The sequence below is a fragment of the Rattus norvegicus genome, chromosome 16 (assembly GCF_021556685.1).
Source record: "Rattus norvegicus strain SHRSP/BbbUtx chromosome 16, alternate assembly SHRSP_T2T, whole genome shotgun sequence".
Taxonomy (NCBI): Eukaryota; Metazoa; Chordata; class Mammalia; order Rodentia; family Muridae; genus Rattus; species Rattus norvegicus.
Window position 1 is genome coordinate 20,392,217 of NC_141549.1, and position 13,605 is coordinate 20,405,821.

At 41.1% G+C, this 13,605-nt stretch overlaps 1 protein-coding gene and 1 long non-coding RNA gene across 2 annotated transcripts in view; one reads left to right on the top strand and one right to left on the bottom strand.

Moving 5' to 3' along the window:
- The window catches only part of Poteml2 (POTE ankyrin domain family member M like 2), a 464,489-nt gene that overhangs the window by 331,718 nt on the left and 119,166 nt on the right, over positions 1 to 13,605 (top strand).
- Positions 1 to 13,605, bottom strand: part of LOC148000436 (uncharacterized) — an 88,364-nt gene that overhangs the window by 31,020 nt on the left and 43,739 nt on the right. The window contains exon 2 of the long non-coding RNA XR_015640282.1: positions 9,758 to 9,855. This is a non-coding gene — a long non-coding RNA (uncharacterized LOC148000436). The remainder of the gene's footprint in view (positions 1 to 9,757; positions 9,856 to 13,605) is intronic.

Below are 13,605 nucleotides of genomic sequence, written 5' to 3' on the forward strand. Positions count from 1 at the left end.
TTGATTATTTCCTGCCTTCTACTCCTCCTGGGTGTATTTGCTTCTTTTTGCTCTAGAGCTTTTAGGTGTGCTGTCAAGCTGCTGACATATGCTCTTTCCTGTTTCTTTCTGCAGGCACTCAGCGCTATGAGTTTTCCTCTTAGCACAGCTTTCATTGTGTCCCATAAGTTTGGGTATGTTGTATCTTCATTTTCATTAAATTCTAAAAAGTTTTTAATTTCTTTCTTTATTTCTTCCTTGACTAGGTTATCATTGAGTAGAGCATTGTTCAATTTCCACGTATATGTGGTCATTCTTCCCTTATTGTTTTTGAAGACCAGTTTTAGGCCGTGGTGGTCTGATAGCACACATGGGATTATTTCTATCTTTCTGTACCTGTTGAGGCCCGTTTTTTGACCAACTATATGGTCAATTTTGGAGAAAGTACCATGAGGAGCTGAGAAGAAGGTATATCCTTTTGCTTTAGGATAGAATGTTCTATAAATATCTGTTAAGTCCATTTGGCTCATGACTTCTCTTAGTCTGTCTACGTCTCTGTGTAATTTCTGTTTCCATGATCAGTCCATTGATGAGAGTGGGGCGTTGAAATCTCCCTTTATTATTGTGTGAGGTGCAATGTGTGTTTTGAGCTTTAATAAGGTTTCTTTTACGTATGTAGGTGCCCTTGTATTTGGGGCATAGTTATTTAGGATTGAGAGTTCATCTTGGTGGATTTTTCCTTTGATGAATATGAAGTGTCCTTCCTTATCTTTTTTGATGACTTTTAATTGAAAATTGATTTTTTTTGATATTAGAATGGCTACTCCAGCTTGCTTCTTCTGACCATTTGCTTGGAAAGTTGTTTTCCAGCCTTTCACTCTGAGGTAGTGTCTGTCTTTGTCTCTGAGGTGTGTTTCCTGTAGGCAGCAGAATACAGGGTCCTCGTTGCGTATCCAGTTTGTTAATCTATGTCTTTTTATTTGGGAGTTGTGGCCATTGATGTTGAGAGATATTAAGGAATAGTGATTATTGCTTCCTGTTATATTCATATTTGGATGTGAGGTTATGTTTGTGTGCTTTTCTTCTCTTTGTTTTGTTGCCAAGACGATTAGTTTCTTGCTTCTTCTAGGGTATAGCTTGCCTCCTTATGTTGGGCTTTACCCTTTATTATCCTTTGTAGTGCTGGATTTGTAGAAAGATATTGTGTAAATTTGGTTTTGTCATGGAATATCTTGGTTTCTCCATCTATGTTAATTGAGAGTTTTGCAGGATACAGTAACCTGGGCTGGCACTTGTGTTCTCTTAGGGTCTGTATGACATCTGTCCAGGATCTTCTGGCCTTCATAGTTTCTGGCGAAAAGTCTGGTGTGATTCTGATAGGTCTGCCTTTATATGTTACTTGACCTTTTCCCCTTACTGCTTTTAATATTCTTTCTTTATTTTGTGCGTTTGGTGTTTTGACTATTATGTGATAGGAGGTGTTTCTTTTCTGGTCCAATCTATTTGGAGTTCTGTAGGCTTCTTGTATGCCTATGGGTATCTCTTTTTTTAGGGTAGGGAAGTTTTCTTCTATGATTTTGTTGAAGATATTTACTGGTCCTTTGAGCTGGGAGCCTTCACTCTCTTCTATACCTATTATCCTTAGGTTTGATCTTCTCATTGAGTTCTGGATTTCCTGTATGTTTTGGACCAGTAGCTTTTTCCGCTTTACATTATCTTTGACAGTTGAGTCAATGATTTCTAGGGAATCTTCTGCTCCCAAGATTCTCTCTTCCATCTCTTGTATTCTGTTGGTGAGGCTTCTATTTACAGCTCCTTGTCTCTTTTTTTGATTTTCTATATCCAGGGTTGTTTCCATGTGTTCTTTCTTGATTGCTTCTATTTCCATTTTTAATTCCTTCAACTGTTTGATTGTGTTTTCCTGGAATTCTTTCAGGCATTTTTGCGATTCCTCTCTGTAGGCTTCTACTTGTTCTCTAAGGGAGTTCTTCACGTCTTTCTTGAAGTCCTCCAGCATCATGATCAAATATGATTTTGAAACTAGATCTTGCTTTTCTGGTGTGTTTGGATATTCCATGTTTATTTTGGTGGGAGAATTGGGCTCCGATGATGGCATGTAGTCTTGGTTTCTGTTGCTTGGGTTCCTGCACTTGCCTCCCGCCATCATATTATCTCTAGTGTTACTTTTTTCTGCTATTTCTGACAGTGGCTAGACTGTCCTATAAGCCTGTGTGTCAGGAGTGCTGTAGACCAGTTTTCCTGTTTTCTTTCAGCCAGTTATGGGGACAGAGTTTTCTGCTTTCGGGCGTGTAGTTTTTCCTCTCTATAGGTCTTCAGCTGTTCCTGTGGGCCTGTGTCTTGAGTTCAGCAGGCAGGTCACTTGCAGGGGAAAAGTTGGTCCTACCTGAGGTTCCGAGGCTCAAGTGTGCTCGTGGGGTACTGCCTAAGTCCTCTCCGCGGCGGCAGCAACCGAGGAGATCTGCGCCGCTCTTTCCGGGAGCCTCCGTGCACCAGGGTTCCAGATGGCGTTTGGTGTTTTCCTCTGGCGTCTGGATGTGTGCAGAGTGCAGTCTCTTCTGGTTTCCCAGGTGTGTCTGCCTCTCTGTAGTTTTAGCTCTCCCTCCCACGGGATTTGGGTGCAGAGAACTGTTTATCTGGTCTGTTTCCTCAACTTGAGTATTTCTTATTTACATTTCAATTGTTATTACCTTTCCTGGTTTCCAAGCAAACATCCCCCTAACTCCTTCCCCTCCCCTTCTATATGGGTGTTCCCCTTTCCATCCTCCTCACCTTACAACCCTCCCCACAACAATCCTGTTCACTGGGCATTAGGTCTTGGCAGCACCAAGGGCTTCCCCTTCCACCGGTGCCCTACTACATTGCTACCTATGCAGTTGGAGACCAGGGTCAGTCCATGTATAGTCTTTGGGTAGTGGCTTAGTGGTTGATGGTTTAGTCTCTGGGAGCTCTGGAGGGTCTGGATGGTTGATGTTGTTGTTATTCCTATGGGATTGAAAGCCCCTTCAGCTCCTTCAGTCTGTTTTATTTTTCTTCTTTTTAATTGGATATATTTATTTATGTTCAAATGTACATTCCTTTCCCATTTTCCTGTCCGTAAGCCTCCTATCCCCTCCTCCTTCATCATAACTGTGGCCATCCCATTCACTCCCCCTTTCTATGCCCCCGACATTTCCCTGCTCTGGGGTCCATCCTTGGCAGGACCAAGGACTTCCCCTTCCACTGGTGCCCAAAAATGATATTCCAACTCTGCAGCATATGCAGTTGGAGTCCTGGGACAGTCTATGTAAAGTCTTTGGGTAGTGATTTAGTCCCTGGAAGCTCTGGATGGTAGGCCTTGATATTGTTATGAGGTTTCAAGAACCTTCAGATCTTTCAGTCCCTTCTGTAATTTCCCCAAGGGTGCCCCATTCTCAGTTGAGTAGGTTGCTGCTAGTGTTTACCTATGTATTTGACATGCTCAGCTCGTGTCTCTCAGGAGAGACCTATATCCGGTTCCTGTCATCATGCTCTTCTTAGCTTCATCAGTCTCACCTAGTTTTGGTGGCGCTCTCTCTCTCTCTCTCTCTCTCTCTCTCTCTCTCTCTCTCTCTCTCTCTCTCTCTCTGTGTGTGAGTATTTCTGTATATATATATATATATATATATATATATATATATATATATATATATATATATGGGGCACATGTTGGGCAGGCTCTGAATGGCCGTTTCTTGAGTGTCTGCTGTAAAGTTTGCCTCCGTATACCCTCCTATGAATATTTTTGTTCCCCATTTTAAGAAGGATTGCAAGCATCTGAATTTTGGTCATCCTTCTTGAACTTCATGGAGTCTGGGGATTGCATCTTGGGTAATTTGAGCTTTTGGGCTAACATACAATTATCACTGAGTGTAGACCATGTGTGTTTTCCTGTGAATGGGTTAACTCACTCAGGTTGACATTTTCCAGTTCCATCCATTTGCCTCTGAATTTCATGAAATCATATAGTTGAGTAGTACTCCATTGTGTAGATGTACCACATTTTCTGTATCCATTCCTCTGTTGAAGGGCATCTGGGTTCTTTCCAGCTTCTGGCTATTATAAATAAGTCTGCTATGAACATAGTGGAGCATGTGTCCTTGTTATATGTTGGAGCACCATTTGGGTCTTTGCCCAGGAGAGGTGTAGCTGGGTCCTCAGGTAGTGGAATGTTCAATTTTCTGAGGAACCTCCAGACTGATTTCCAAATTGGTTGTACCAGTTTGCAATCCTACCAACAATGGAGGAGTGTTCCTCTTTCTCCACATCCTCACCAGCATCTACTGTCACCTGAGATTTTATCCTAGCCATTCTGACTAGTGTGAGGTGAAATTGTAGGGTTGTTTTGATTTGCATTGCCCTGATGACTAAGGATGTTGAACATTTCCTAAGGTGCTTCTCACCCATTCGATATTCCTCACCTTTGAATTTTTGTTTAGCTCTGTACCCCAGTTTTTGATAGTGTTATTTGGCTCTCTGGAACATAAGTTCTTGAGTTCTTTCTATATTTTTGATATTAGCCCTGTATCAGATGTAGTATTAGTAAAGATCTTTTCCCAATTTGTCGATTTCTATTTTGTCCTAACAACAGTGTCCTTTGCCTCATAGAAGCTTTGTAGTTTTATGAGATCCCATTTGTTGATTCTTTATCTTAGAGCATAAACCATTGGTGTTTTGTTCAGGAAATTTTTCCCAGTTCTCACGTGTTTGAGACAGTTCCCTACTTTTTCTTCTGTTACTTTCAGTGCATGTGGTTTGATTTGGAGGTCCTTGATCCATGTGGACTTAAGGTTTGTATAGGGAGATAAGAATGGACCCAAAGCCCTTGGTCCTCCGAAGGTTGGACTCCCAGTGCAGGGGTATGTGTGGGGGCAGTAAGGGGAATGTATGGGGTAATACCCATATGGGGGAGGATATTGGAGGGGATGGGGGCAGATGGACCGGAAACTGGGAAGGGGAATAACTTTTAAAATGTAAATAAAGAAACATATCTAATAAAAGATTAAAAAAAAGAACGTAACTATTTGCATTCTTCTACATGCTGTCCTCCATTGATCTAGAACCATATGTTGAAAACGCTTTTTTTCCATTGGATGATTTTAGCTCCTTTTTCAAAGATTAAGTGACCAACGGTGTGTGGAAACATTTCTGGATTTTCAGTTTTATTTCGCTGATCTATCTGCAGGTCTCTGTACCAATACCATACAGTTTTTATGACTATTGCTCTGTAATACTGTTTGTGGTGAGGGATGGTGATTCCCCAGGAAGTTCTTTCATTGTTGAGTATAGTTTTTGCTATTCTTGTTTTTTTGTTCTTTCAACGGGCCTCTGTGTCAGCACTCAGGTGGAATTGTTTTCCTGTTTTCTTTCAGCCATTTCTGGGAAGAGGTGCTCTGCTCTCAGGTATGGAGGTGCTCCTGGTGACTGTCTTTGAGCTCTTGGCACAGGTAGGAATTGGAAGGATCCCCCACCCCCGACTGCTCCTATGTCCCTGCACCCAGCAGGCAGAGATGACACTAGACCATTCCCTCTTAGGCTGGGAATGTGGGCAGAGGGTAGTCTCCTTTGATTTCTCAGGAGTGTCCTCACTTCTGAGGGTCCAGCTCTCTCCCCCACAGGATTTGGGAGCAGGGAGCTGTTTGACTCATTCAGTTCAGTTCTGGGCACCGACCAGAACTGCAGGTACCTGCTGCTAACAGTTCCTATATTACTGTGTCCAGAGGAACTATGCAGTTTCCTGTCTGACCAGGGATGTGGGCAGAGGTGAGCAGAAGTGTCCTGCGGTTTCAGGATGTTCTGCACTTCTCAGTTTTCAGCTCTCTTCCCCACGGGATTTGAGATTAGGGATCTACACTCTCATTCTCATTTCCTATTTTTTTTGCTTGAAGGAGAATTGATGATACACCAGCATATTTTCTGAAGTCCATATGCTTCTTGATCATTTTGTTATTTTAGGGTGTTAATTAGTTGTTAAGGTAGAGCTTCATGTAAATAATGCAAGAATGAATTATATTTTGAAAATATTCTTTTGCTTATTGAATATTTTCTTTAAAACTCTGATTTGTCCAACTTTACTTTTTCATTCTGTCAGTCCATTTATTCCCCACATGTAACTTAAATATCTATTGTGTATAATACACATTCTAATATATCTCAAGATCTTCCCATTCCTCAACCTTTACATTCCTCTGCCCAGTCAAGCTTCCTTACATTATATGAATGTAAATATAACATGAAATGAACTTTGCTATTTGGAAACCTCGTTTCTTTTTGCTGAAACCTTTTGGACTCTCATGTATAGGAGATTGGATGCCATAGGTTATCTCCTTGTATTTTTATTTACCCAATTTGTTGTAAGTCCAGGGACACATCGACCATTTTACCACAAAGCCTGAGGTCCTGCTTTACTACCTTTTAGCCCCTGTGTTACCATGGATACTTTATCTATTACCTAAGCAGTATGTGGTGATCCTAATGGCAGCAAATATGGAAACCTTAATCGTGGGTGTAAAAAAATGAAATTTGGAAATGAAAAGAGTCAAAGTATTGGTGACTGGGGGTTTCAATTTTTCATTTGTTGCTAAAATTTACGGAGATACAAATAGTCTGTAGATCTGCATCTGTAGGTCATGCCTATGTTGTGTCAGTCATCTAGCATAAGACCCACAACATGTCAGTCACCCACAAGTCATACAGGTTATCAAAAATCTGTCCCTAAAACCTACATAGCCTGTTAATTATCCAAAGGAAAAGCCCACAGCCTGGCAACCATCCATACGAATTGCCCATGTCCTGTCAGTCATCCACTGGAAACCCCCTCATCCTGTCAATCATCTATCAGCAACTCACAAAACCTGTCAGTCACCCAGAAGAAATTATCAGAGTCTGTCAATCAGACCTAACAAATGGCCATAGTCTATTAATCACCCACAGGACATGCCCACAAAGTTATATACAAACCCTTCAGAGCCTGTTAGTCATTCATTAGAAACTCCCATAGCCTCTCATTCAATGGAGAGACCCACAGCTTGTCAGTCTTTCATAACATATCTTAGAGCCTGTCAATTATTCATAGGTAGAGTCAACAGCCTGTCTCTCAACCGTAGGAAACACATACCAACTTTGTCACTTGTCCAAAGTACAAGCCCACACTATGTCAGTCATTCACAGGAAATACCCACACCCTGTCCATCATTCATAAGAAACACCCAACGACTGTCAACCATACATAGTACACATCTACAATTGTTCAATATGCATAGCAAACATGCACAGCCTTCCAGTCAGTCATCCGTATTAGCTGACTGCTACCTGCAAATCATCCATAGAAAGTACCCACAACCTGTCAGGCATTCATAGGAAACACCTACAACATGTCAATCATCCGTAGGAAGGAGTTACAGCCTGATTGTCACCTACATGGCAGACCCCCAACCTGGCAACCATCTGTGGGAAAAACCTGCAGCCTATCAAACACCCATAGGAATTGCCCACAGCCTTAGAACCATTTCTAAAAAATGCCCATATCCTCTGAAAATCCACAGAGAAAGTCAACAGCCTTTCAGTCATCTATTGGAAACACACACAGTCTGTTAGTCATCTAGAGGACACACACATTGCTTGAGAGTCATCCATAGGAAAAACTAAGTGCATGCCATGCATGCATAGGAAATGACCACAGCAAGCCAATTGTGCATAGGAATTTCCAATAGTCTGTCAGTTATCAAGAGAAAATTCACACAGTCTGTCAATTATACAAAGTAAATATCAACAGTATTCAATTAAATATTAAACATAGAAATGTTCAAAAACCCACAACCCCCACACACTCACAACATAAATAGGGACATGATAAACCTGGGAGACAGCACACAATAAATCATGCTGATAGCAAAGATCCATCTCTGCCTCCGGCTCCTCCTCCTACATCATTCAGGCCTCAGGTTTGCCATGCAGAGCCGATCCTGTTACCATGCCTGCTTGAAATCAAATGGGGAGATGTTTGTGATGAGGAACTTCATCAATTTATTCTAATAGCTTTATAAAAATCATGTAGTGAAGGAAGCGCAGGATTTTGTTTCTGTTGACAGCACATTTTCAGAAGGGTTTAGTCCACGGTTTTTCTGCATACGGTAGCTAATTCTTCAGAGCTCCTGATAAAGCAGAAAAGTGTGAAAACAAGGCCCTGCCTTGTGTGTCCATTCAAGAGTCCAACCTCACCTTATTTCAATTATATTGACAATAGCAACAAGAAACGTCAGAAAAATGAAAGGAAATGCCTCATTGTGAATATGATCACAGTTTACCAAGGATATAAACACAAATGTTTACACAATATGAACATAGAATTAATATTTATTTAATAAATCCCAGTGAGAGGTTTACAGCGTGCCTCAATTGTTTACATTCCTGAATGAAAGACACACACACACACACACACACACACACACACACGCACACAAACACACACACACCTACACACACACACCCCTACACAAAGGGAGTATAAATTAGTCATAGGAGGGAATACAAAGTGTGAAGCAGAGACTGAAGGAAAGGCCATCCAGAGAGTGCAACGTAAGGGGATCCATCCCACATGCAGTCACCAAACTCAGGCACTCTTGGGGATGCCAAGAGGTGCATGCTGACAGGAGCCTGATATAGGTGTCATCTGAGAGGCTCTGCCAGAGCCTGAGAAATTTAGAGGCAATGTTCTCAACAAACCATTGGACTGAGAAGTGGGACCACAATGGAGGAGTTAGAGAAAGGACCCCATAGGAAGAAAAACAATGTCAACCAACCAGATACCGCAGAGCATCCAGGGACTAAAGCTCCAAGTAAAGCATACACATGGAGCAACCCCTGGCTCCAGCAGAATATGGAGCAGAAGATGGACCTTGTTGGGCATCAATGGGAAGGGAGGCCTGTGGTCCTGTGAAGACACAATGCCCCAGTGAAGGAGAATGCCAGGGCAGGGAAGCAGGTGGGAGTGGGTGGGAGGGTGGGGAGTGCCCTTGTGGAGGCATGGTGTGGGGTGATGTGATGGGCTGAGGTTTTCTGGAGGGGAATCATTTCATATGTAAATAAAAAATCTTACGAATGAAATGAAAAAGAGTAGAGGGCTATTCCTATAAAAACTGGAAATCAATGGAACTAAATATTTTCTGAGGGCAGTTTAAAGAAGAAAATGTCTGTGGAAATTTAGAAGATGGTAAGTGACCTCAAAACATTCCATGTTCTATGTTGAAGAGAATTTTGTCTTCTGAATTCTAAAACTGACTCTTTTTCCATTCTTAATCCTGTAGGAGAGCGAGGTCCACCTAATTCCTACTCTTTCATGCTTACTGATCAAGAAAATAGTTCTCTCCTTCTAAATTCACTGTTTATGAGTCTAGAACTTCTTTGTTGTTACTTTGGTTGCAACAATTGCATCCCCCTACACTCTGTTGCAACTCTGAAATTTTCAGTGCACTTTAAAAATTGATTCTATAGTATTTTATCCTTTGGAATATTTTTAGGTCTAGAGATATGGCTCAGTCGTTAAGAGCTTTGGCTAACTGCACTTCTAGGAGACCTGAGCCTAATATGCAGCTGTACATTTTGGCCTTCAACTGTGTGTAACTACAGTTTGAAGGGGATGTTGAATTCTATTCTGGATGCTACAGACACTACATTCATTTGGTGCACAGAAATACATGCTAAGTATCTATACAGGTCAAATATCAAAATAATACATACTTACCCATGGGTGTCTGTTTTTACCACCTATGTTGCACCTATAGTGTCCAGAAGAGAGGTTCAGGTCCCAGAGATGTAAGTGCTCTTAGGCACTGGATGATTCTGAGAATAGAAATAGGTTGTTGGAAAATGCAACCAACCCTTATCAATATTGAGTCATTCCTCTAAGCCCCACATTGATTTTCCCTATTTTATAGTGTAATTTTGCTTTGTTTTTGTCCATGGCAGTTGGAGCTCTTCAAGAGAGCACTACTTCTTAAGCCCTCCCAGGTCAGGCTTTCGGGTCCCTGGGTTTATCAATTAAAATTGGGGTACAAAGATAAGCAGAGAATTCTCAACAAAGGAATTTCAAATGGCCAAGAAGCACTTAAAGAAATCTTCAAAGTCCTTAACCATCTTTGAAATGAGAATCAAAATGATGCTGAGATTTCATATACACTGTTAGAAAGGCTAAGTCCATAATTTCAAGTGATAGTACATGCTGGTAAGGATGTGGAGCACAGAAAAGATTTTTTCATTGTTGCTGGAGTAGAAATTTGTACAATCAATTTGGAAAATTAATTTGGCATTTTCTCTGAATACTCAAAATAATTTTACCTCAAGACCTAGCTATACCTCTCCTAGGCATTTACACAAACGGTTACCTACTATACAACAGGGACACTTGCTCAACTATGATCATAGTAGCTTTGTTCATAATACCCATAAACTAGAAACAATTCAATTGCCCCTAAAACAAGGATGGATAAAAAATAATGTGGTACATTTGCACTGTAGAATACTATTCAGCTATGAAAAACAAAGACATCTTGAATTTTGCAAGCAAATAGGTGGAAATTGAGAATATCATCCTGAGTTAGGTAACCCACACCCAAAAACATGCATTGAATGTACTGACTTATAAGTGCTTATTAGTCAAAATTACAGTGTAATCATAATATACCGTATATACAGAAAGATACTGAATATGAAGGAAAGCTCAATATAAAATACCTGATTCTCACTTAGGAGGGGGAATAAAATAGTCATAGGAGAAATATGTAGGGAGAGGACTGAGTAAGAGAGGGATAGGAAGAGGAATAGGGAATGAGTTGAGTATGAAGTTTGAGGAGAGACAGAAGAGAGGGCTGGAGAACCAGAAGTGTAAATGAAAACCTATAGCTGGAGAGAGGGAGAGAGAGACAGAGAGAATAAGAGAGAGAGAGAGAGACAGAGAGAGAGAGAGGAGAGAGACAGAGACAGAGACAGAGAGACAGAGAGAGAGACAGACAGAGGCAGAGAGAGACAGAGTTGTGGGGTGCGGAAGGTGGGAACATCTTGAGGATATACCAGACACCTGGAGTGGGAAATTTCCCACGGTAAATAGTGGTGACATTAGCTGATACTCCTGGCAGTGGGGATATGGAAACTGAAGATGCCACTTCTGTAGCCACACAGGAACTCCAGTGGGAATATAAGGACAACAACCCATAAGAAGACACAAAACTTTTGACCCCAAGTTTATCCTTCCTACAAGAAATGCAGAGAGAAATGTGGAGCAGAGACTATGGGAATGGACAACCTATAAAGGTCCAAGTTTAGACCCATCCACAGGCAAGTACAAGTTCCTGACAATATTAATGATACTTTGTTATACTAGAAGACAAAGGAATCACTTAACCCTCCGCTGACAGGTTCTACCTAGCAGCTGACTGAAACAGATTCAGAAACCCATAGTGAAACATTGTATCATGCCTACAGACTCTTATGGGAGATTTAGGGGAATGAGTGAGGGCCTGGAACAGAACATCAACTACACAGAATACCAACAGAGTCATCTAAACTGAACCTTTGGGACCTCTCAGAGACTGAACTATGTAGTACATGAAGCAGACCTTGTCTGACACACATTTGTTGAAGATGTGCAGCTCACTCTTTATTTCGAGTGCTAAAAGTGGGGTGGGAGCTCTTTTTAAAGCCGTTTCTTGTCTGTGAAATCTGATACTTTTTCTAGACTCAGTAGGAGTGGATGAACGTAATCCTGCTGTTTCTTGATGTGGCAAGGTGCGGGAATACTCACGGGGCTGGGGAGTTCAACCTCTTAGAGGAGGAGGAGAGGTGGGATGGAAGGAAGAATGGTGTTAGGATGGTCTCAGAGGGGGCAATGATTGAGATATAAAGTGAATAAAAATATAAAAAATAAAACAAAAGTATATGTAATATATAGCATAGGACCACTTGGTCAGGCTTCTGTCACAGAAGATGCCACTAATCCTCAAGAGATTGGAGGCCCCAGGAAGTTTAGACGTTTTGTGGGTGTGGATATCCCCAGTAGAATTGGCGGGGGGTTATGGGATCCAGAATTCTTGGGGAATGGGCCAGGAGGGGAATAATATCTAGAGTGTAAAATTGATTAATTTATTTACTAATTAAAAATTCTTTGGATCTTTGTAGATGTAAAATTGTCAGTATAACCCTTTAAGAAATTATTCATATCTACATCAAAATGATAATTCACCATTATAAAGCTCTCATGATCCTAGAGATGCAGATAAGATCTTGTCTATCTAGAGGATTAAATATTATTTATTGCATTATTAAAGTCAGAGTCTATATGACCAACTGAGGAGAGGTAAAATGGTTTTGAAATTATTCAACGTTAGTATTGAAAGACATCCTTGAGAGAATAGGGATACCCAGTGTCCTAGTTAGGGTATTACTGCTGTGAATAGACACCATGACCAAGACAAATCTTATGAAGGACAACGTTTAATTGGGGCTGGTTTATGTGTTCAGAGGTTCACTTGATTATCATCAAGGTAGGGGTATGGTGGCATCCAGGGAGACATGGTGCAGGAGGAGCTGAGAGACTACATCTTTATGTGAAGGCTGTTAGTTTAAGACTGACTCCCATGCAGCTAGGATCAGGGTCCTAAAGCCTACACCTCAGTGACACACATTCCAACATGGTCACAACTTGGAATATTGCTATTCCCTGGGCTTCACACATATAAACCATCAGACCCAGGATACAGTTCAATATAATAAAGACAAGATAAGAATGGTACACAGCAAGTATCATTCTAAAATATATATGCCCAAGCATTCACACTAAATCAGAAATCAGAAATGTGAAAAGTATATTTGATCTTCCCCTGTTCAATAAAATCATTGAAGTCTTAGCTAGAATAACAGCACAAGTGAATGAGATAGATGTACACCCTTGAAAGAATGAAGCCAATGTCACTTTATTTAGGCCTGGGTGGTTGGTATACACAAAAGACTCTAAAGCCTCCACCAAAATTCCCCTGCAGCTATTCAATTGTTCAGCATTGTATTAGAGGAAAAGGAATGCATCAAACCAAGTTAGTTTCTTAAATCCAAATACCCAGCACACTCTGCAAATAAGCAAACTAACAGATTCTCACAGATATTATAGATTAAATATAACCAAGGAATTGAATGACTTGTACAGTTAAAAACTCTAAACTTAACGTAAATTAACAGAAGAAGATACAGTAACATGGAAAGGCCCCACGCTCCTAGGTCAGAAGGATTAATATGGTGGAGTTGGATGTGATGGTTTATATTTCCTTGGCTCAGGGGTGGCACTATTAGAAGCATGGTCCTGTTGGAGTAGGTGTGGCCCTGTTGGAGTAGGTGTGCGACTGTGTGTAAGGGGTTTAACACACTCATCCTAGCTGCCTAGAAGGCAGTATTCTGTAGGACCATCCAGATGAAGATCTACAGCTCTCAGATCCTCCTTCACCATGTCTGATTGGTGGCTGCAGTGATCCTGCTGTGATGATAACAGGTCTGAACCTCTGAAGCTGTAAACCAGCCCTAATGAAATGGTGTCCTTTTAAGAGTTGC